Raw genomic sequence first — 23,247 nt, forward strand, 5'->3', positions numbered from 1 at the left:
TAAGGGACTCAATCGAACCTGGAATCCTTTTTGTAAAACCACTCTCTGATTTGGAAAACTGATTTTCATGTAGTGACAATACAGGTTTCGCTGGAGGAGTAAAAAGTGTGTGTGGGGTGTCCTTCCATTACTGGATGTTCCACCCTCCGCGGAGAAGCCCAGACTGCTGTGACCCCTCCACCCCCAGGCTTTGGTCAGCGGTCTTCCCCGAGGGGGTACTGGGAACTCAGCAGAGAAGCCGGGAGGGGAGGGGAGGCGGCAGCGCAGTCTCTTCGCGCCACCCAGTCCCTCGCCCTGGTGCTGACACCCGCTAACCAAGCACAGGCGTACGGACCAGCTTCCCCGCGGTAAACATACACGGGCCCGAGCCTGGGTGGGGGTAAACCCAATTTGGCGCGCAAGTGGGTTGGTTACTGATTGTTCTCCAGAAACTGAGGCTCAGGTCTTGGGCGTGCCAGTAGGGATGGTTGGCATCCGGGCGGAGCCGGGGGGGGGGGTTCCTCTGGGCAGGCCTGGGGACGTGAGGCCAACCCCAAGCTTTCAAGTGCGCCCCGCTCGACTCCCTCGGGGCGGAGCGGGCCCCTCAGCCTCCGTGCTCCAAGGATTCGTGGGAGCAGCGGTTTTCTTTGCCTATCAGCGGCTCGGGCCCTGGACAGCAAGGGTGGGGATTCCGGGGGACCTAAGATGCCAACCCGAGCCCCCGCCGGGGAAAGGTGGGAGCCGCGCGCCTCCCGCGTGCGCCTGCACTGCGGCCCGTCGGGCTCTGACCCCGGCCACCCAGGTCTGGTCACCGGCTGGAGTCGCGCTTTCTCCCCTCGGGCCAGGGGGGATGCGCGGCCTCCTGGGGCCCGCGGGAAAGAGCGAGGGGCTGCGGGGCGCGCCGTCTCTTCCTGGGGTTTGATTCGTCATTCGCGGAGGGGAGGGGGCGGGGAATAGTGATGGCTCCCACGGGGGAGTCCCCCGCCTCCATTCTCCGTCGGCTTCGCCCCGAGCATCCGTCAGTGCCCCACCGCCCAACTTTCCCAAACTCGGGCGGTGGGGTGTTCCGGCACTCGGTGGGTCAGGGCTTCCCAGGGGCTCGGAGGACATCGCACAGTTCGAGACAGCGCGCAGTTGGCGGCCCGGGCAGGGGCGAGTCCCGGCCAGCTGGTGGGTTTCGGGAAGCGGGCACCGTGGCGCCGGCACCTGGAGTGGCTGGTCGGCTGCTCCTAGGGGCAGGGGATGCGAAAACGTCAAAAATAAATAATTGAAAATAGAAAAAGGACCGCGTGTCCATCGCATGCCACAGGGTGCCCCCACCTCTGTACAGAGGGGCCAGTGTGCATGTGGAGGTGGTCGGTGGTCCGCGGGGGCAACGAGTTGCAGTCCCGGGGTGGAAAACCGGTCCCGGCGCACATGGCGCGGGGGGTGGGGGGAGGAAGATCGGGACCGGGCCACAGACTAATGCGAGGGGCGAGAAATGGGCACTGCTGGGGGCTAGGGCGGCTAGAATTGGGGAGCCGGCGCAGGGGGTGGGGTGGGGGGAGCCGGAGGGGCGGCGGGCGCATGCGCCCTGCGCGGCCGTGCCATATTGGAATGAGGCGGAGAGCGGAGCGCCGCCGCCGCCGCCGCCACCGCCGGAGCGCGGGGTGGAGGGAGGGGGGCGGGGAGGGGAGAGCAGCGCCGCGCTCGCAGCGCAGCCCAGCCCGGCCCGGCCGCCTGCCCGGCTCCGTGCCTCCCCGCCCAGCAGGAAGGAGAGCCGCGAGCCGGCTCGGAGCGGGGAGGCAGGCAGGAAGAAAGAAAAAGAAAACCCCAACAACTCCCGGCAGGTAAGAGCGGGGCCGCCGCCGCCGCTGGGCCTTCCCGCCCGGCGGGCTCCCGAGGCGGCCTGAGGGAGGCGGCGGCGCGGGGGGCCGCGCGCCTAGGACAGAGCCAGGGACCGGGGGTCACCGGTGAGGGGCCGGGCCGTCGGCCAGCTCCCCCCGCCCCCTCAACTTTGCTGAGGAAAATCAAAGGGCGGGAGCGGGCGCGAGGCGGGAGCGCGGGCGGAGGCGCCAACGAGCGGGCTGAGTGGCGCGCGGGGAGGCGCGCACGGGCGGTCGGAACGTTAGGGAGAGGCGATCGCGGCGCGTGGGGAGAAGGGAGGGAGCTAGCCTGGCCGGCCGGCGGGGCCGGTGGGTAGGAGATGGGTGGGGGGAGTGAACGAGAGCGTCGCGCGCGCGCGCGCGTTCCGAACCTGGGATGCTCGCGGCGCGCGGCCCCTGCAGCCGCTCCAGGCTCGAGCCGGACCCGGGCCCCGACCCCCTTTCTGGAGGTGGCAGCAAGGCGACGGGCGCTCCCCGCTCCCTCCCTCTCTTCGCCTGCGCCTCCAGCCCTGGCTGTCTGCAGCACCTAGCGGCCCAGCCCTATGCTGAGGGGGGCGGGGAAGCAGAGAGAAGAGAAAAGTGTCGGGCGCCGTGGAATGATTGGGGAGCTGCTTACGGGCACCTTTCTGGGACCTGGGGTATCGGGGCGCTGCGCTCCTCTTCCCAACTCCTCCCAGAAACAGTCGTAGCTCAAGTTCCTCTCCTTGCACCTTCACCCCCAGCCACTCGCGCTGCGGGGAGTCGCGTCCCTTATTCCCGAGCGCTCCCTTCATCCCCCCCACTTCCCCTCCCAGGGCGCTAGAGGCAGATCGACCCCTGCCCCTGACCACGGTCCCGGCATTTCCGTGACTAATGTAGCCACCCAAGTCCCCAGCCCGGTGCCTCCGGCGAGGCCCGTGACTCCCTTTTGGGGTCGTATAGCTGGAGGCTTCCAGTCTCCCGACTCCACACCGGCCATTGGCCTAGGTCCGCCTGACCCTGGGGTCTCTGAGCCCGATCCGGCTGGGGGGATGGCGCAAGTAGCGGCGGTGGCGTCGTGACCGCTTTGGTGCGGGACAGCCGCTGTAGCCAGTGAAAGGCCTGAAGGTAATTTTCTGAACCTCTGCCGGTAGCCACCCGCCTCCCTCGATTCTCAAATCTGCTCCAACCCCTCTTTCCGGCTTTGACTTGTAATTGTTGCTGATGGCACCTCCTGTGGAAGTAAGGAAGCGGGCGACCCTGAAATGTGGCCCGGCTCTCAGTGGGTGACAGCGCCTCTCTTCTCTATTCTCCGAGTGTCGGCGAGCTCCAAAATAATCCGTGTTTTTGATACTTTACGATTTCACCTAAAGGCTCCATTACTCTTTAGAGGGTGTTGCTTTTCCAAGTCATATTTTTGATTGGTTGGAAAAGAGGTCATGAAAGAGGGTTGGGCATCTCGAGAAGCAAGGGACCTATTTTTTTTTTTTAAATGAGCATCTTAAAGCAAAACTGATAGTGTTAGAGTAGAGCTGTGTCCTCTAAACGAACATATTCCACTGTGTTAGCCGTCTCAGTAATAAGGAAACATAAGAGGTATATGCCAATTAAGTGAAATAGAAAAGGAGGGATTGAAGGAGAGAAAAAGAATGCATGTATGTACCAGAGAGTTAAACAAAGAGCATTATTAACAGAGCGAGGTGTTGATGGTTCCACAGGTGTCCCTAGATGCTATGGCTGCTTAATGGTCCCAAGGGGTGATATTTTTGGATAACCAAATAACCGTCATCAGAGATTTTAAGAGGCACAATATAAAGTCTGGTAGCTGTTACATCTGAAATCTCATTGAACAGAATTTTAATAGATCATAGCTTGCTTCAGGGTCGGGGTATGAGAACTGCCCTATTGTTTTCTTGGATGGACAGCAAAACACTTAAAAATGGTTAATTGCTAACATAAGCTAGCTCAAATGTTTGAAAGCTAAGTCACTGTGAGACTACTATCAAATATAGAGCCAGTGATAGTAATATTATGTTGAATGATCTGAGTCATAAGTGGACTCTGGGCTTCAAATCATTTGCAATTCTAGAACAGGAGTGGTGTGGTAGAACAGTGAACCAGGAGTGAGTGGGCAGAGCCCAAGTTTTGACACTAACAAGCCCTGTGACTTAACCTTTCTGGGTCTGTTTTGTCTAGTTCTGCTTTCTAAAGGATTTAGTAATCAGGGACTCCTTTATAAAATGTATTCATCTTCATTAAAGCACAGTATTGCCTAGAAATAAAAGGAGCTTTGAGTCTCATAGTCCTTTGGTTTTATTTTCTTCATAGTTTTTAATATTCAGAAGATGTAACAAAATTTTGACATTTTTGTACAGAATTTTGAGTCCATTTTCATTTATGTTCAATGTGTGAACCTGTGGTTACTGGGAATTCTACCAAAGTGTATCTCTGTATGTGTATATTTGCAGACATTAGAGTTTATAAGTTCATTACTTGAATCACTTCCTAAAACTCAGGACATTAATAAATGGTTATATAAAAATGGACTTACAAATTTAGTGGTTAAAAAAGGGAGTATAATATGATAATGATTTAGACAAGTTGATTTGCTGTATTTATTTAGTCTATCTCCTTGATTTACCAAAGTATTAAAAGGAGGGAAAGCAAAGATGACAAATTCCAGTTTTCTCTTGGGAATAAATATCTTTAATGAATTTAACTATACAAAAATTTACAGCTTGATTGAGTAAACCTGGATGCATGATGATTGATCATTTATTCTTTTTTATGTCATTGATTTCCTAACACTTGTGTTATCTGATTCTTTAACTTAAGAATTGTTCAGTAGTTGTAAATTCCACTTAGCAAAACTAAGTGCATAAAGGGGGAAATTATGACAAAATACAAGAAGTATTGTTGATTTTTAAAAATATATTTGAGTTTTAGTGTCCTCTGATTATTTCTTTTAACACACTTGTTAATTCAGCACATTTTTACCAAGTGCACATCATGCAGTTAATTGTGTTAAATGATGAGGATACTTGTTTCACATTTTTAGGGTGTATTATTTACAATCTTGGCGACAAGATTGTGATAGTGCAAATGGAAATATAATTTGACAGACTTACATGAACCTGCTTTAGTAGTATAGTATTTCATTCACATGGAACTGAACAATAAATGAAAATAATCTGCAAAGAAGAATATTTTGTTGAGAGATTTTTGATACTAAGTAACCATTAAAGATTTTTACTTTGTAATTACTCTTTGCTTTGTGTTTTCCTAACACTTCTCTGTGACATTTAACTGGTCCAATGGTGAGTTGTTTATTTTTGGGTGGAGGGTAATGATAGTAATTTTAATGAGAATTAAACTAAAATGTCATGGAATCTATAAAAAGTTTAGTTTTTCTATGGTAAGATAATTTCATCAGTAATTTATGATTTCATTAGCATTTGTTCAACTGGGATTCCTAAGAATGAGACAAAATGTTTGAAAAAATGTTGAGTTTATGCATAAGCTTGTTAAATTGGGCAAAACCTTGGGATTTCTGGTTGCCTGGGAGACCTGGAACAATTACACTTTGGGGAATGGGAAGTTGATGCACCCCTACTGGTCTTCTTGTGATACTAGCTTTCCTAGAATATACTTAAGTGTTCAAGTTGTTTAGTAATATTTATATCTGAAAGGGCCCAAGGTATTAGAAATTTGGGAGTGGGGGAAGGGACTAAGGCTAGAGCATTTGCTTATTGAAGCTTTATTAACAATCTTCTCTTGGTTATTGCAGTATTGGAGGTATGGGATTAGGCTTTAATGAAATCTCTTTCACTTTTTTCTGGTTAGCTCAGAATTATTTCTAAGTCTCATTCAAACTTTCAACTTAAAAAAAGTTATAATGAGCTTTTTTTAAAGTATGAGTTATGTACCTACAGTGTTTATTTAAAAAAAATGTTATAGTGATGTTAACTGTTGTTTAATAGTTGAGCAACCATACTGTCTTTGGCACCATTTAAGGGATTTTCATTGACTTCTTAGAGGCTTTATTATAATGTGGCATTGATGACTTTTTAATACTTTACTATTTCAGTTTTTTGTCTTAGTTTGTAAGAAAGCTCATGTTCCCCATATATGTTTTAGGGCTGATGAGCAATATAAATCTTATTTTTTGGCCAGGGAAGATTTCCTGCTTGAGATGGGAAATAGATAGGGTCTTTTAATGAGAAGAATTCGGTGGTTTGGCGATGTGTATTATCTAGTGAGAGGGTGTGTGGTGTGTGGTGTGTGTGTGTGTGTGTGCGCGCGCGCGCGCTTGGGCTCAGAAATCATGAAAATGACAGGATAACACAGAAGAACTGAGAAAATTAACAGTTTGTAAAGGACTATTAATGTATCAACATATTTTGCTGCTGAGCAAATATGTGGATTTTATTGCTCATTTTTAATTTAATTTTTGTATGTGTATTCTTGGTACACTGCTTCTAACTAGACTATGGCTTTCTTCCCAAATTCTGCCAGTGTTCATATAGGCAGTAGTTATTAAAACTTGGTCTCAGAACCTCCATTATACTCTTAATTATTGGGGACATCCCCAAAAGACTATCTATTGATATTTACTGTGTTAAAAGTTAGTATTATTATGAAAATAGATTTGATCCTAGGAATTCCTGGACTGCACTTTGAGAACTGGTCCTTATGGAATATACTTTCCCTTTTTGAAAACAAAATGTAGTATTGTATATTAAAGTTAAAACTTTAGTCTGAAATTATAATATTTTGAATCCTTTCTACCATTAAGGTAACACTGACTTTTTTACTTTGGCATTAAAATAATTTATATGGGAATAATAATATCAATATAGCAGTGTGCCAGTTATCTAACAAACCCATTTATTGAAAACACAGCTCAGAAGCCATGAAGTGAGTGAAAGAGGCATCTAAATCATCCAAAATATGTCACAAAATTTGAAAACTGATAAAAAAAAAATCCTTGTGGTTCTCACTCAACCTGGCTTTTTGTTGTTTAGTTGTTTCAGTCTTGTTTGACTTTTCATTATCCCATTTGGGGTTCTCTTGGCAAAGATACTAGAGTAGTTTGCCATTTCCTTCTCTAGTTCATTTTACAGATGAGGAAAATGAGGCCACCAGGGTTAAGGAAGTTGCCCAGGGCCACACAGTTAGAAAGTGTCTGAGGTCCTGTTTGAACTTAGGTCTTCCTGACTCCAGGTTCAGTGCTTCATTCACTGGACCACCTAGCTGCTCTCAAACTTAGTCTACTTACACATATAGTTTGAAGAAGCTTGATGATTGGTTTCCAAATCTTTAGGAGCGAATTGAAATAGAAGCAGAGTTGTCATAGATAGACATACTGACAGCTGAAGCTTAGAAGCAGGAAACAGACAGAAAAGTTACAAGAAGTAGCCAGCTCAAAAGGTAACAGTCTTGGGCCATTTTAATGTAAAGGCAGATAGCTGGATGAATCCTTACAATTTAAGTGTATCACAACAGGTGAAAGTAGTGATGTTCCTATAATAATGATAGAATCTCATATTTGAATGTACCTTTGAGGATTCCTTGTTTTTAATTGTACCTGAACAGGTATCTTCCTTGACAAGTAGTCTTCCTGAAACCTGAAGGCCAAATCCTATTCACTAACATTAAAAAAAAAAAGACATAGAAGTAAGTATATGGTATATTTTAGAGAGATTTACATCCAAAAGGGTTAAAATAGAATTTTAGTCCCATAATGGGATATGACTTTGAAAAACTGAATGATCAAGAATGATTTTAAAAGAGCCCTATTGGTTAGTATTTATATGCAAAGCATTTTTCTCACAATAATCAGTCTCTTTAGATAAGTAAAGGAATGCTAGGTTTCATTGTCATTATAATTTTGTTAATAGAAAACAAAATTTTGGTGTACCAGGGAGTTATAGGTTTGATAACTAATGTCCTGTTAGACCAAACATAAGCGAGGTATTTTAATAGATTAAAAGCTAAGTGATATGACACATTTTTATAATTGCATGAGAGGTGTGAATTTTATAACCAATTTTTTTGTAAGGTTTTGTAGTTTTTTTTCTTTCTTTAATGAAACCTTTAAATTTTCTTCAAGGCTTATATTTGTCTAATGTAGTATGTTATATAGTGTGTTAGTCTAGCGCATTTTGAACCTTTTGTTTCACTGTGAATTTTTTGTGAATTCGCTGTGAACTATTGCCAGCTAGAGATAGTTAGTATCTTAGGCTAAATGGTTAGTCTTACTTTGTTTTTCATTTTTGACCAAAATGTTTTGGGGGTGGGACACTTTTTTTACTAGTATGAACATTCTGGTCTTAGAGAATTGACACTAAATGTCAAGAAGCTAGAATGGCTTTCTTTCTTTTTTTTTTTTAAAAGCCCTTACCTTCTGTCTTGGAATCCATACTGTGTATAGGTTCCAAGACAGAAGAGTGGCAAGGGCTAGGCACTGGGGGGTTAAGTGACTTGCCCAGGGTCACACAGCTGGGAAGTGTCTGAGGTCAGATTTGAACCTAGGACCTCCCATCTCTAGGCCTGGCTCTCAATCCATTGAGCTACCCAGTTGCCCCCTAGAATGGCTTTCTTGTTTATGTGTTCAGTACTTAAAACTTGTCATAGTGTTTAGGCGTTTCCTAGGCTACCTAACTGAAGGTTGAGTTTGCAAATGTCTTTGGAAGTAGATTGTAAGATTATTATGACAAAGTATTATTGCCATTAAAGTAGTGGTTGTTAAGTTCTTTGATCTTATTCTACCTTCTAGGCTTTATTAATTTTGTTTACATCCATTGTTTATCAGTGTTAGTCTGGTTTGTTAAATTATTAAATAAATAAAATAATTATACAAATAGAAATTTATGAAAACTGATTTTTTATAGTTAACCAAGCAGTTATAAACAAGGCAAAAACAACATCATTTGATAAAATAAGTTAGACATGATTTTTTTTTCTATGGTGAAGGGTATGTATGTGTACACGTGTGTAAACAGAAGTGTACTTAAGTGTTCTTGGAAACATTGAAAAATTTGAGTTGTACTACCCTAGATGTTTTAAATACTCAGTCTCTTCATGTGTTATATTAAAATTCTTTATGTCTTAGTAGAAATATGGGGAGTAGGGATGGTTTATCATCAGACAGATTGTACTGAGGGTAAACAAATAACTTAATAAGTAGTTTAGGGTATATAAACAAATATAATACTGACTTAACTTTATATTTCAAGACCAATTTAATGCAAGTGATAGTTATTTAAGATTTTGTTCCTGTTACACAAGTTCCTGATCAGAGCAATAAAGAACATATCTATGATCTGTATTTTTTTCCTATAAGGACTCATGCATAAATCCTTGAAAACTGTTTGGAAACTAGGATTTGGCATTAGAACTAAGTATTATATTAAATCAATAAGGTTTTTTTGGAGGTTTTCTTCTGTACTGACAAAATAAATTGTTCCTTAAATTTTTGATGAGCACTGGAATAATATTACTAGACTGTGAAACCATTTTAGATGATTAGAAAACATTTCATTCATTTCTAAGATACTTGGAATAGCATTGGTTAGAGTTCTAGTGATCTGAGACCCTAGACACTTTTATAAATAAACTTTACTATGAAAAAACTAAGATGTGTTTATAAGATAGAACTTGACTTGGAAAAAGTACTGGGAATAGAGAGAAGAAAAGATGAATGCAAAAGAACAAGTAGTCTGTGCTATGAGATTATCATTAAAATATCATTTAAAATGATTGTGCCTTTGGGGGGCATATTTGCTAAGGATGAATGTACATTTTGTGTAGAAATGTTTCCTCAGTTAATTTGGAAAACAAGTACAGAAAATGAGGAACTTGTTGCTATTGTGACTTTCCCTACAAATGGAAAACCTTATTTGGCATAGTGAGATGAGTCTTGACTTTGGAATAAATCCAATAGATCCAGATTCATCTCATAGTTGACTAGCACTATTCAAACTACTTGACCATGAACAAATAACTTAATTTTTCTGGACCTCAGTTTCCTCATCTATGATATACTTTTAATAATATTTATATCACCTACTTCAAAGGATTGTTGTAAGGATCAAATGAGAGTTCCAGTACCTGAAGGAACTATCCATAACATGTAGGGAAAAGTTAGTTAATACTGACCATTTTGAATTTAAATCTTTCCAAAATGTTTTTGCTCTTTGATTTAAAAAGTCCTATACTAAATATAGTTTTAGAGTTTTTAATTCTGAGCAATTAGGAAACAACATGCTTATTTTGGACTTTTATATCTGTTATTGAACTTAACAGAAGTATTTTTAATAAATAGTTTTCCTGAAATCTTTTGCCTAGTAGGTTCCCCCCCCCCCCCAACTTGTTTTTCACTTAGTGAAGTAAGCCTGGCAAAAATCTTTTTTTTTTTTGTTGATTTCTCTGCTCACTTTAGAATTTTAGAAATATTTCCTTGCATATGCCAGGGGTAGCTGTAGCTTAATTCTTTTCTTGTCTCTTTGCCCATATTGGCAGGAGATCATGTGGAAAAGTGGGGAGAATGTGAGGAGATCATTAGGTTAGTTACTGTAAGAGTTAACAGGATTATAGATATAGAGCTGAAAGGGGTGTCAGAAGTCATCTAGGCTAACCTTTTTTTACAGTTGAAGAAACTGAGGCCCAGAAAAGTTAAATGGCTTGCCTAAGGTTACCAAGCAGGGATTATCAGAAGTAGTTCCACCACTATTGCAGAACCAGTAGTTTTTTCACTGTGTTAGCTCTGCAGTGTTTTATAAACAAATCATGTATATGGGTTCAAAAGGACAAGCCCACAGATGAAAGTATTAAATAGAAGGTTAAGGTTGGATAATTGTGTGCCAAGCCTGTGTACACATATAGTTTAGCAAGAATTGTCTTTTTGTGTAGTGTTGCCATTTAACCTTTAAACCTTTCTCATTTGAACCCAATCAAATTCTACCTGCTGACATTTGTCCATGTAGTATTGAATTTTGAATTGTTGCTTTGGTTACGTTTTTCTTGTCCTCCTTTTAGTCTCCATGACCACCCCTTCCCCTGCAAAAAAAAAAAAAAAGAAAGTTGGTAAGGAACCTGGGCCTGGGAGCCCAAAGAACTACTTGTTATCTTTCTGTACAGTTTCAGTGATGGAATTGGGGGAAGCCTTTGAAAGAAACTGAATTTTCAGTTCATTATGTTGTTAAGTTAAGTTTTTGTGTGAGATGTGAAATAATATTAACAACTTTACATTCAATGGAATAGATCCTAACCCATTTATCCATTTTCATTCTGGCAATTCTTTTAATTCATCCATTAAAGAGATTTCCATTTACTTGCTGAAGGCTTTCCTTTAGATATATTTACATTAGCATTTTTAAAAAATTAAAGTTTTATTAACATTTTCCCTTCAGATATGCAATTTTAAAATGACTTAAAAATTTTAATAACAAATTTTCATGTAGGTTTTCTGAAGTTATATGATCTATATTGTGTCCTTTCCTTCTTCCCTCCCCCTTCTCAGAGCTGACGAGAAGTTCAGTTTGGATTATACATGTTTTCATTTTAAAATACTTTCTGCTTTCTCAAGTGTGATTTAATTATTAGGGAAAAACTTTTTCTAGATGTGTATGACATTAAAGTACTTATCTAGAGTTCATTCCTTTGGCAACCAATCCTAAAACACATATTAATTTCATCTATGATAGATACCTAAGAATTAAGCTTTAATTCTTTCATGTCTTGGGCCACAAAATTTATAGAAGTTGAACAAACACACAATATTACAGTTTTGATCAGAATCATATTAGATCTTCTATTGTGCTTAAGCCCTTATCCCTAAGACAGTTAAGTGGTGGGATAGAGTACTGGGCATGAGTCAGGAAAGACCCAAGTTCAAATTCAGCATCATACACTTCTTAACTAGCTGTGCGAGTCTAGCCCAGTCACTCAACCTCTGTTTGTATCAGTCTCTCCATCATTAAAATGGGAATAAGAATAGTATCTACCTTTCAGGGTCATTCTGAGAATCAAATCAGATAACATTTGTAAAGCACTTAGCCCTGTGCCTGGTGAATGGTAGGTGCTATATAAATGCTAGCTATTATTCTTTTTATTGTAGAGTGTTAGGCTTGAAGTGCCAGAAAGACCAGAATTCAAATTTGGCTTCAAACACTTATTGGCTCTATGATCCATGTATCTTTTCCTCCACTATAAAATGGGGATAATAATAGTACTTATCTCAGGTCAAATGAGATAATATTTGTAAAGTGTTTGTTAGCAAGTGCCTGGCACATAGTAGGCACTTAATAAATGCCTATTCCTTTCCCCACCTCTTCTTTATGGTCTGTTGCTAAACTGTCATGAAGTATAGCATTTGAGGGATGAACAATGTGTCTAGCATCACCAAACATACTTTGTTTACTTTATAATACGCCTATTTTACTAAATGAGAGATACTTCTATTTATGTTAAGATAGGACAAGAGAGATGCTAGCTGATAAGGGAACAGTGAAAAAAGATCTTTGTTTAAAAAAACAAACAAACAACAAACCTGTAAGAATAACTTGGTTTGGTGACAAAAAAATATATAAAAGGCTCAGGACTGCTATTATTAGTGGCAATAACCAAAGTAGTAACTCATCAACATTGACAACTTTCTGGTTCTGGACTTTGAAAGGCTATGTCAGCTTAATTTAAGCTCTAGCAGATCCTAACAAACTGAAAACTTGAAGCAACATATATCTTTCATTTGAGGATCAACTTGGTCAAATACAGAGAGAATTATCACCAGAAGGTTGACTGTCAAGTGATAACATTTTTTGAATATAGTAACTCATAAAGATCACCTTTAAGGGAATTCTATCTGTTGTAGTGCAGATAATTCTTCATCATGATGACATCACTGGTTTTGTGAATCTGGACCTTCCCTCACACATGGGCACTCAGAAACCTCCAGGTTGGGACATTTTGTGGATTCACATCCAATCAGTATTACTGTTCAAGAGCTCTGACTACTATGTTATCACCCATTTTGCCTAATGCTTCTGCAATGGCATCTTATTAATCCTGTATAGTTTCTTGTTTTCCCAGTGGTATATAGATGAGGAGCCAGTTAAGCCTGATTTTACTCTTCTCTCCTTGGCTGTTCTTGCTTTGAATCCATTAAACAACTGCACCAAATCTTTATATACAACTGTCCTTTCTACTTTCTATTGACAAGTAGACTCCTTCATTAACTCATTGAACAAGTCTGGTACTATTCTTTTCTGATCCATTGCCCCTTTTATCACCAGTTTCTACAATAGCCTTTCCACATGTAATAGGAAGTCAAGAAGGCTTCTTACCCTTATCTTAAAAGGCATTATTAAGAGGTAGCTTGGATTAATTGATAGAGCCCTAGACTTGGAGATAGAGAGATCTAAGTTTGAATACTGCTTCTGGCAGTTGTTAGCTGTATAACACTGAGCAAATCATTTAACCCTTCTTAGCTCAGTTATTAGTCTGCAAAATGAAGATAATAATAGTAACTACCCCCACTCCACCCCAAGGTTATTTTGAGGATCCATTAAGAGTGTACGTGTTAAGTGTTTGCAAACATCATAATAGTTTTTGATGGTGGGATTCCCCCCCCAACTTTGGATTTGATATTAGAGCCAAACTGTCCACTTCTGGAGAGCATGTCAAGGCTGGTCCTACTGCTGCTTTCTTGAGGTATTGAGTACTAGGATCTCTGGGACAGCTCAGGCTGAGGACCTTTCAGCTTTTGACATTCCCAAAGTGGTTTGATCCAGGGAAAGTTTTATTGCTTTAGAGCTCTGGAAATTACAGATATGGGTTTAGGTTTGGGCAGTATCTTGTGGGCTTATGGCACCTTTGTAATTTCAGTAGACTGCTATTGGATCTGGTTGTCTACTTTTGGCCAGCTCTACAGATGTGGAGTGATAGAGCTGTAGGTTTCCCATTGCTCTTATTATTATTATACTCTGATTATTCCTCTGTAGGTTTCAGACTTGGCCAGAAATTGGACCTCCAACCTGCTTAGCTCCTAGGGTCAGAACCACATAGTTATTGTTTACTTCTGAAACTTCCTTGCTCAGTACGCAGCCTAGGTTTTGGGACTATTCCTTTCCTTGGAAAGTCAACTCTGGGTACAGGTACCTTCCTCATTTGGCCCTGGAATTGGATAGTGGGTTTCAAAGTTGAGATTTGGTACCTATTCTAGCACCTTTCATGAGACCTCATCTTGCTCTGGTGCAGAGTATTGGTCTTTTTTCAATGCCTGAACCTTGGAATACTCTGAGACCCATGCCTGACAATAATACCCTGTTACCATTGTCCACAGACATTTCTGTCTCCCTATACCAACTTGGGCTGAAAAAACGATCCCTTGTGATATTTTCTTGGATTTCCTGATCAGGATTTAATCTGGTGCATTTTTTAGATGTTTAAAGGAGTTTTGTAAGGGGGCAGGGTAGAGCTTGCTGTACAATTCTTCCTGCTCTTCCATTATCTTGACTCTTATCTTCTGTTATTTTCATATTTAACATTTTACAGACTGTTGGATAAAATGATCGATTAAAAAAATTCTGCTTTTTGTAGTCGAGTAGTGTGAGATTTAAAATGGTTGATGTCTTAAACTGTAGTGAGTTAAAATGGTGGAAGATATAAATTGTGATAGATATAAGAGAGGGTGAGTAAATTTGACCGTAGAAAATATGTTTCACTACAGTGTCTTGGTTTTAAATCAAATATAGGTGGTCGCCAGGGAAATATTCCCAATTATTCAAATACCCAAGTCAACTGGGTTTTATAGAGATTTTTAATTAATAATATAATGAGGAATTAGAGAAAGAGAGAAAGAGTAGGAAAGGAATAATTATGAAGGGCCTCAAGCCAATATGGCCTAGACCTGAGTCTTAAGAGAGAGAATCAGTCAGTCAGTCTTTTAACACTCACCACAAGGTCTGCCTAAACAAGGATTCTAGTGACACCAGGCCAGCTCCATCTCAGCTGGCTTCACCAGAGAGCCTTCCAGCCAGAGACTGTTCCAAAGGGCCTCTCTCCAGAGCCTCCAGAGGGACAGAGTCCTCTTAGAGGAGCTCCAGCGAGACCTCCTTAGAGATTGTCCTCCAAGAGCTTCCCTTCTCCAGAGCCTCTCTCAAGAGCTTCTTCCCAAGCGATCCTCATCAGAGATCCTCCAAAGGGATTTCTCCAAAAGGATATATCCTCAAGAGATTCTGCTTTTTCTTATATAGGGGTTTTTCTCCCATGTCACCTCCCCTAAGTCCCTACATCTACCAATCACTGTAGACGCTTTCCAAAGGACTGCCCATCTGAATTCCTGCTAAGTCAACCAATCTCCTCAGTAAGTCTGAATCAGAAAAAATGCTGCTGTGTCAATCAATCTCCTCAGTATGTCTGAACTAGAGAAAACACAGCTGAGTCAGCTAATCTCATCAAGAGAAAACTTGCCCGACCCTTTTAGGTACCTAGCATCCCATTGTATCAATTCTAAAAACAGGCCTGGCTCAAAGAACTCCTTGCCCCACCATAAGCATGGATCCAAGTACTTTCTTTGTTTAGCAAGGAGTTTTCTGCCCTAAAGCATTCTTAAGTACCTGTGGAATAGAGGTCCTCCCATAGCAAGGAGTTTTCTCCCCTAAAGCAGTCCCAAGTAGGGATGGGGTAGAGATCCTCCCATAGCAAGGAGTTTTCACATTCAAGTAGAGTTCTCACTATCTGGTAGGGAATTATTTCAAGTAGGGAATTGGAGGATTCCTCAATGTGGAGTAAAATTTTTTAACATTCATAAGTCTGTGAAATTTTAAGGTTTACAGTAGAAACAGTAGAATATGCTCATCCCCTGTAGATTTACTTAAGACATCCTTGATACAACTCCAATAGCAGTACTTTTTTTTTTTTAATAAAGCCTTACCTTCCTTCATGGAATCCATACTGTGTATTGGTTCCAAGGCAGAAGAGTGGTAAGGGCTAGGCACTGGGGGGTTAAGTGACTTGCCCAGGGTCACACAGCTGGGAAGTGTCTGAGGTCAGATTTGAACCCAGGACCTCCCTTCTCTAGGCCTGACTCTTAATCCACTGAGTTACCCAGCTGCCCCCTGTAGGATACTTTCTTATTATGCTATAGTATATTTTTCATTCTTGAAAGCATACATTAAGACTGGCATTGCATAGCTGTTAATTGCTTTAAACATATACTTTGCACTTGGCTTTGATTTCAGTATGCCAATAAGTCTCTAGCGTATACAGTTACACTTTCAGTTCTTTGATATCTTTATGCTTGTGATTTGTCTTGCCTGGAGGAGAACCAAGTTATTGTAGGTATTAGCTGTTATTTTTTCCTTGAAGTGTGACCTCTAGATTCTAATTCAAGGCCTTGGGTCTCTTTTTTTTGAACATATGTTAAATTTTTTACACAGGTTTATTTTGTATATATCTTGTTTGTACATAGTTGTTTGCATGTTGTCTCTCTAATTAGACCCTTAATTCCTTCAGAGTAATGGTCATTTAAATTTTTTTTATTTTTTGCCTTTCTTTTTATGCCCAATTCTTAAAGCCTGGCACAAAGTAGTTTGTTTTAAAAACTACCCGTTGACTTATTGAATCCAAATGACATCAGGCTGATATCATTGGAGAAAGGTTCCATGTCTTGAAGAAGTTGTTTTATGTGTTTGTTTTTTTTTGATGGCACCAAAAAGCTTGATGTCATTCATGTACCTTGTAATAAGATATTTTATTCCTCTTTAAATAAATAAAGATATTCCTCTTTTTAGAGGCCATATCCATATTTAGGAGACATGATAATGGATCTCTTAAAAAGGTACAAACATAATGGAGTTAAACTGACCTGGAAAATGCCATGTTTCATACAAATTTTACTTGATATTACTGAATTGGCGGTGTGTTTTAAATAGAGAATAGTTTCTCAAATGAAGGCAAAAAAGTCCCACTAACCTATTCATTGTGTTTGGGTCTATTTTATATTTTTGTAGTATGTGGCCAAGCCATGAGTACAGAACTAAATTAAAGGCTTTTGATTTGTCTTGCCTGGAGGAGACCCAAGTTATTGTAGGTATTGGCCGTTATTTTTCAATTATTCAATTATCAACAAACTTAATAAAATTCTTGTGGTGTTTTAGAGTAGGTTGGCCAATGAAATGTATAATAAATATATGATTGACCTTTATAATAGGATCACTGATGTTCTCATTTTTTTGTAATAGATACATAATACTCTTGTTTAAGAAAGGTAGGATCAGCCTTGCATTTGAGAGAAAGCTGGTAAAATGTTTTCTAGCAGTCCTTCATGTGCTACTCTTAAGTATTTGAGTCAGTATTTATGTCCCTTGTCTGGTTTTCACTTTTTCCTCAATCATATTATATTGACCCTACCCTGGAATAGGTTCTCATCAACTACAACCTGCACTGGTTTCCCAGTTTTAAGCCTCTCCCCACTTCAATCCATCCTCCACTTCATTACTGAGGTGATCTTAAAGTATAGGTCTGACCATACCACAGTATGCTTCTCCTCACTCTCCCCCAAACAAGAACCCAACAAACCAAACAAAATTTTAGTGATTCCTTATTACCTCCAGGATGAAATGTAAAACTCAATTTGGCATTTAACAACATATCTTCTTCCTATTTACTCCCTTCCAAGTAGTTTACATTACTGACCTTTTTACTGTTCCATGTCACTTCATCTCTAAACTCTAGTATTGCCTTTTCACTGACTTTCCCTTATACTTGGAATGCTCTGGTTCCTTACCTTTGCCTCTTGGCTTCTCTGGACTTCATTAAGACTCAGATCAAATCGCATCTTTTGCAAGAAGCCTTTCCTGTCCTCCCCTTTCCCCACCCCCACTAGTTTTCTCTGAGATGACTTTCCACATACACTATATACCTTATATATTCATAGTTTGGTTGTCTCCCTCATTAAGCTGTGAGCTCCTTGAGGTTAAGGAATTGTGTGTTTTTTTTTTTTTTAAGTACCATACCATACCATAGTTCTCAGCACATAATCAATGATTACACCTTCACTCCTTTTCTGGCTCCTCTCTGACTTTCTGGACTTCTCTATGACCAGTAATCTTCTCACTCTGGAAGATGCTGCTACCTCTGCAGCCTTCTCATGCTACTCCTATGGCCTTATTTTGTTTGGGGAGTTCCTCCCAGAATCTCCATTTTGAGGAAGTTCCTAAGTGACCAAGGCTCCCTTATTCTTCTCCTGACTTTGTTACTCATCCTAGACTACTTCACCACATGAGTAACTACATGACAACCCTCTTAGTACTTTATGTATTATTGTCTTCCTTTGTTCGAATATAAACTCCTTGAGGGTCTTTTTGCTTGTATTTGTATTCTCAGTCCATGGTATAGGGAACATAGAAATTATGCCCCATAATGATGGGTGTTTCCCAATGTTCTGTTCTTGGTCCCTTTCTCTTCTATATTCTCTCTCAGTAACCATATCACCTTCCATTAGTTTAAGCATCATTTCTGTGCTGACTCAAAGATCTACATAGCTACCCCTGGTCTTTCCTATATCATTGAGTCTAATCCTAATTGTCTAATTTACATGGGTGCCAAAGTAATTTTCCTTAAGTGCATTTCTGATCATGTAATTCCTAGAACTTAGTCAACTCCATTGGTTTCTTATTTCCTCTAGATTAAAATATAAATTGCTCTGTTTAACTTTGAAAGCCTTATATGACCTAACTACAACCTATCTTTCCAGTTAGATGTTATTTTGTTTTCTGCACTCTCTTCTAACCAGACTGGTTTTCTCTGTTTCTTAAATTTAACACTCCATCTCCCCTCAGGGTGCTTTTGTACTGTCCATCCCACATGCCTAGAATGTACTCTTCTTTACTTCTGCCTCAGAGTTCCTCTTCCTTTAAGATTATGCTCAAGAACTAAAATTTTTGTGTGTGCAAAAAACCATTAATCCCCCCCCCCCCAACTTCTCTTTACTTTGTATTTCTTTTTACTTACTAGCTTTATTTTATGTGGTATTTACATATGTATTTGTCTCACCAATTGTAATGTAAGGTACTTGTGAATAGGGATTTTTATATTTGAATTTGTATCTCCAGTACATAGTACAGAAATACTTATTGATTTAGATTCTTTCTAATCTAGGATTTCTTTACTTGCCAAACTTCTATAGTAAAGGTTTTGATTGACATTGAGTTTCCTTGTTCTGTGTATTACTTCCATTTCTCATATAGTATTAACCTTTTAACTTTTGCTTTTCAGTTGTTGAGTAAGAGTCAAGAATTTCTGATATGCTTTTGTTTTTCTTGATTTTTTCTGCATGATTATTTTTAGTTTAATTGGGTTATATGACATTCAAATGTTCTATTATATGTATCAGATATGTATTTTTAAATAATTAAAATAAAAAAAATTAAATTAAGTGCTTTTTTTCTCTTTCATTTCTCCCCCTTCACCCACCCATGGAAGAAAAAAAACTCTTGTAACAAATACATGTAGTCAAGTAAAAAAAAAAATTCCCCTGCATTTGATATATCCAAAGATATATATCTTTTTCTTCCATATTCAGTCCATCGCTTCTCTGTCTGGATTGTATTTGGTCAACATAAATCCTTATTATTTTTATTTTTTAAAGTGCATGATGAATTTAATATGTAATAGTTTTAAAGCTATCCTGATTGTATCTCACCTCTAAAATTGTACATTTAAAAATATTCTTTATTAATGCTCTTTTCTTTTTGGCATTATTTTTACAACTCCCACTTCTCTACTCTTATTATTTCTCCCTTCAAAAATAAATAAAAAGTTGTTTTTATTTATAAGGTTGTAATAATTTTGTAAATTGCTCTCTTCATTTTACCCTGCAACAATCCACACAAATCTTCCCAAGTTTCTATGAACTCCTTCCCTTTTATCCTTTTATAAAAATGTTGCTTGAGCTGGAAAGGTCCTTAGAAGGCATTGCTCATTTTACTGATGAGGAAACTGGGGCCCAAAGAGAGAAAGTGATCATTGAGACTATTTGGAATAGACCCAGCCTGCAAGCCAGTGATGTCTATTTTTTAGATTCATAGGATCAATTTGATCACACTTGTTGGCATGTTAGCACTATCAATAGCATTGCCAGAGTCCATTTAGTAGAATTTCAGTGTTTCTGCCAGGTCTTCATAGCTTCACAAAAGAAGTCTCATGGAACATGGAATCCCCGTTATGATTATCCCAAGCAGTTATTCCCTTCCTTTTGTCTTCCCCTCCCCTAATCTCCTTAAATGATGCATTAGGCTTTGAGGATGTTATTTTTTATGGAACTAAACCAAGGCTCCAGGTGCACTCTGTTCCCCTATGTCCAGCCTATCTAAGCATTTTAGTATTTTTTGTTTTCAGCATTCAAGACATCAAATTTGGGTGTCTTGAAGCTTTCATTTAGTTTCCTCTATTTCATTATATTGTTGCTGTTGTACCTCATCTCCTATTCGGTATTCATATAGATACTCTTCAGAAGGGCATGGATGTTTTCCCAAAAGACTCTTAGTTTTGCTTAGTGAATATCTTGTATTTGTGCCAATAGGCTTTATAGTCTACTTTTTGGCTGAAGCCTTTGCCATTAGTGCAGTTTTTGACTTTTTTTCTTCTCTCCCACCAGATGTTAACTTTATGGAATTCCTTATTTTCTATGAAGTTTTAAGCTGTTGTCTTTCCTTCCCTGGGTCCTCATTCTTATTAGTGAGTGGTTTGGTATTTAATTTCTAGATGATTTCTTTAATCTTTGTTTCCTTGGGGATATTGAAATGTACCCTTATATTAGTCAGCTGGCATTTTACAGTCATTATTCTGACTTCCTTTTTGAGAACTCTAACCCTAGCACTTGACATTTTATGTTGTCCATACCATATAAGATCCATTCATTGTCTCTATCACTGTTTTTAATGGATACCTCTGAAATTAATAGTCCTTGTTGAACTCATCTCCCACTAGTATACACTAATACCATTCCAATTATTACTTAGTCATGATGCTGTTTGGCTCCAGTTATAATTGCAGTAGCAATATATAGTAGCACTTCAGTTTAGAACAGTTATAGTAAAACAACTGATCTATTCTGAAAGCCTTTCTATCTAGTCACAGCCCAAGAGGGGAAACACTTAAAAAAATCTTCAGTGAATTCCTTTTTTTGCAAGGGCATTCAAATACTGTACAGGTTCTTAATTGAGACCCCTTCTACTTCTCCCTCTCTTGCAGCACCTGCATTTTTCACATGTAGAACCTTCATTATACTATCATAGCTTTACCTCGCAAGTGACTTTTATGTACGTACTTTTATCAGATACCTGGAAGACAACATGAATAAAAAGCAAAAAACAGATTTTTTTTTCCTGTCAAATAGTATAGCGGATTGAGGGACAAGATAAGATACCTTTTCCACAGATTACTGTACACAGGCAGAGCATGTCTAATCAGGGAACATTTATTAGGGACTACAAGTAGGAAATATATATAGGCAGATACACACTGGAATTCATGTGCCTGGGGTGCACAAGTGGTCAGGGCAATTGATGATTCCAACACTGGGAAGCAACTGCTGCTGCTGTCTCAGGTGATGCCATTGCTCTGTTCTTCCTCCTGTTTTTATTCTCCATTCTCTGTACCTTCCCACTACGAGTCTCTTGTGGTCTTACCACTGCTGAACTGCTCTCTGCCATATCCACATCTTAATCTCTTTAGATTCATCTCCTTTTCTACTATCTTGTGTTTTGGTGTAGTGGCTAATAAGTGTCTTTTTGGCAAGGCTCCTCACCACTCATTTTTTTTTTTTACAGTGCCCCAAATATTCATAGCTTAATGTTGTGAGCTCTCCCATACAGATATAGGCAGCTAGCAGAAAATTCAATGCCCCAGTCTGAGTGCTTTTTTCCTTAGTGTGGACTTGAAGTTCAAGTCATCTAATTGACCTAGAGTTTTAAAATTCTTCCTAGATCCTATTAAATTCTTGATTATCAATCTTTGTCCCTAAAATCCATTTTAAGGTCTCCATACAACAAAACACCCTATGGAAATATACAGCAGCTGGGAACTGTGTGGCAGCTGTAACAGTTAGACTCACCTCTGTCCCCTGATACTCAACTGATTGACATGCAAAGGAGCCTTGGGGCAAGAACAAAAGATTAGTTGAAGCAGGCTATTAGCCCTCTTCAGTTTCTTATTCCTACTATTATTATGCATATGTGCCAGCAACAAAATCACTGACTTTTGTCTAGTTTAAAAGTGATGGTCTCTACATGAATTATTAAAATTATTACTGGGCTTTGTTCATTATACAAAGTTAGATTCAATTTGTATCATTGACAAACTCAATATCCTAGGATATTAACTATTCATCCTAACTGTGGCCTGTGATTTCTCCATCTCTCAGTACTTTCCCAGGATGACACCTCTGTGTGTACAGTCTTCTCTCTTCCTAATCTTCACCCCTTAATGGATCATTTCAATTCTACTATTCTCTACTCTTTTAATTCCTTACATCCTTGTCCTAACTATTCACTCTTTACAAAACCACAACTATGATTATTTCCATAATTCACTTCCTCTTTTGCTTTCATTCTGCTGTTTGGAGCTGATGGAAGTCTTGCTCTGGTACTTGAATAAATCCATTATAGATTGATGTGACCTGATTGATCTCAACTGGACCCTCCTCAAGGCATCTCAGTTCTTTTATTTCTCCTTCACCTGGTTATTGGGAGAATCATAGGAGATAATACATGTAAAACTCTTTGCAAACCTTAATGTGACATATAAATGTTATTCATTATTATTATCAATTGATTCTTGGCCTTACTCTTCACAGTGGCTCTTCAGAACCTTTATCTCTGTAGGTCCTCCTTGTTAAGCCTTCTCACTCTGCTGATATCCTCATTTCACATTTTAGCAAAAATCAAAAATTTTCATAGAAAATACCTTTTCCCTCTGCCTCATCTGACAAGACTTCCTCCTTACAACCCTTTGACATCATCTTCTACAATTTCTTCCTTCACTTAAATTTCTGATGAAGAGAATCCTTTTCTTCAAGACCACCCGTATTATACTTATCCTTTTTATCTGCCTATTTCCTAAGAATAAATTTGTTTTTAGCATTCATTTAAAATAATTTTGAGTTCTGAATTTTTTCTCTCATTTCTCTACCCATTGAGAAAATAAACAATGTGATACTAATTATACAAGTGAAATTGTATACATCTTAGATATATCTTTTCCCATTTAAAAAGTAGATTACTCCAGCTAGTATCCTCATTCTTTAGTCTCCAGTCTTTCCTTATTGATCTGTGAGTCAGTAAATATTAAGAGATTGCTTTGAGCCAGGCCCTCAACTAAGCACTAGAGGATGGCAAAAAAAGGGCAAAAAAAAATGGTCCCACCCTCAAGGAGCTGTCAG

At 39.7% G+C, this 23,247-nt stretch overlaps 1 protein-coding gene across 4 annotated transcripts in view; it reads left to right on the forward strand.

Annotated features, from left to right (window-relative positions):
* Positions 1 to 112: 112 nt before the first annotated feature.
* SFMBT1 (Scm like with four mbt domains 1) overlaps positions 113 to 23,247 on the forward strand; it is a 197,890-nt gene continuing 174,755 nt past the window's right edge. Inside the window, exon 1 of one of the 4 annotated variants that reach the window (XM_056804891.1) lies at positions 113 to 347. The gene's annotated coding sequence lies outside the window, so the exon portion shown is untranslated. Of the gene's footprint in view, positions 348 to 519; positions 714 to 1,011; positions 1,150 to 1,669; positions 1,809 to 23,247 lie in introns of those variants that run through there. The other 3 variants (XM_056804894.1, XM_056804893.1, XM_007500468.3) reach the window with 3 other exon arrangements.

The sequence above is a fragment of the Monodelphis domestica genome, chromosome 7 (genome assembly GCF_027887165.1).
Source record: "Monodelphis domestica isolate mMonDom1 chromosome 7, mMonDom1.pri, whole genome shotgun sequence".
NCBI lineage: Eukaryota > Metazoa > Chordata > Mammalia > Didelphimorphia > Didelphidae > Monodelphis > Monodelphis domestica.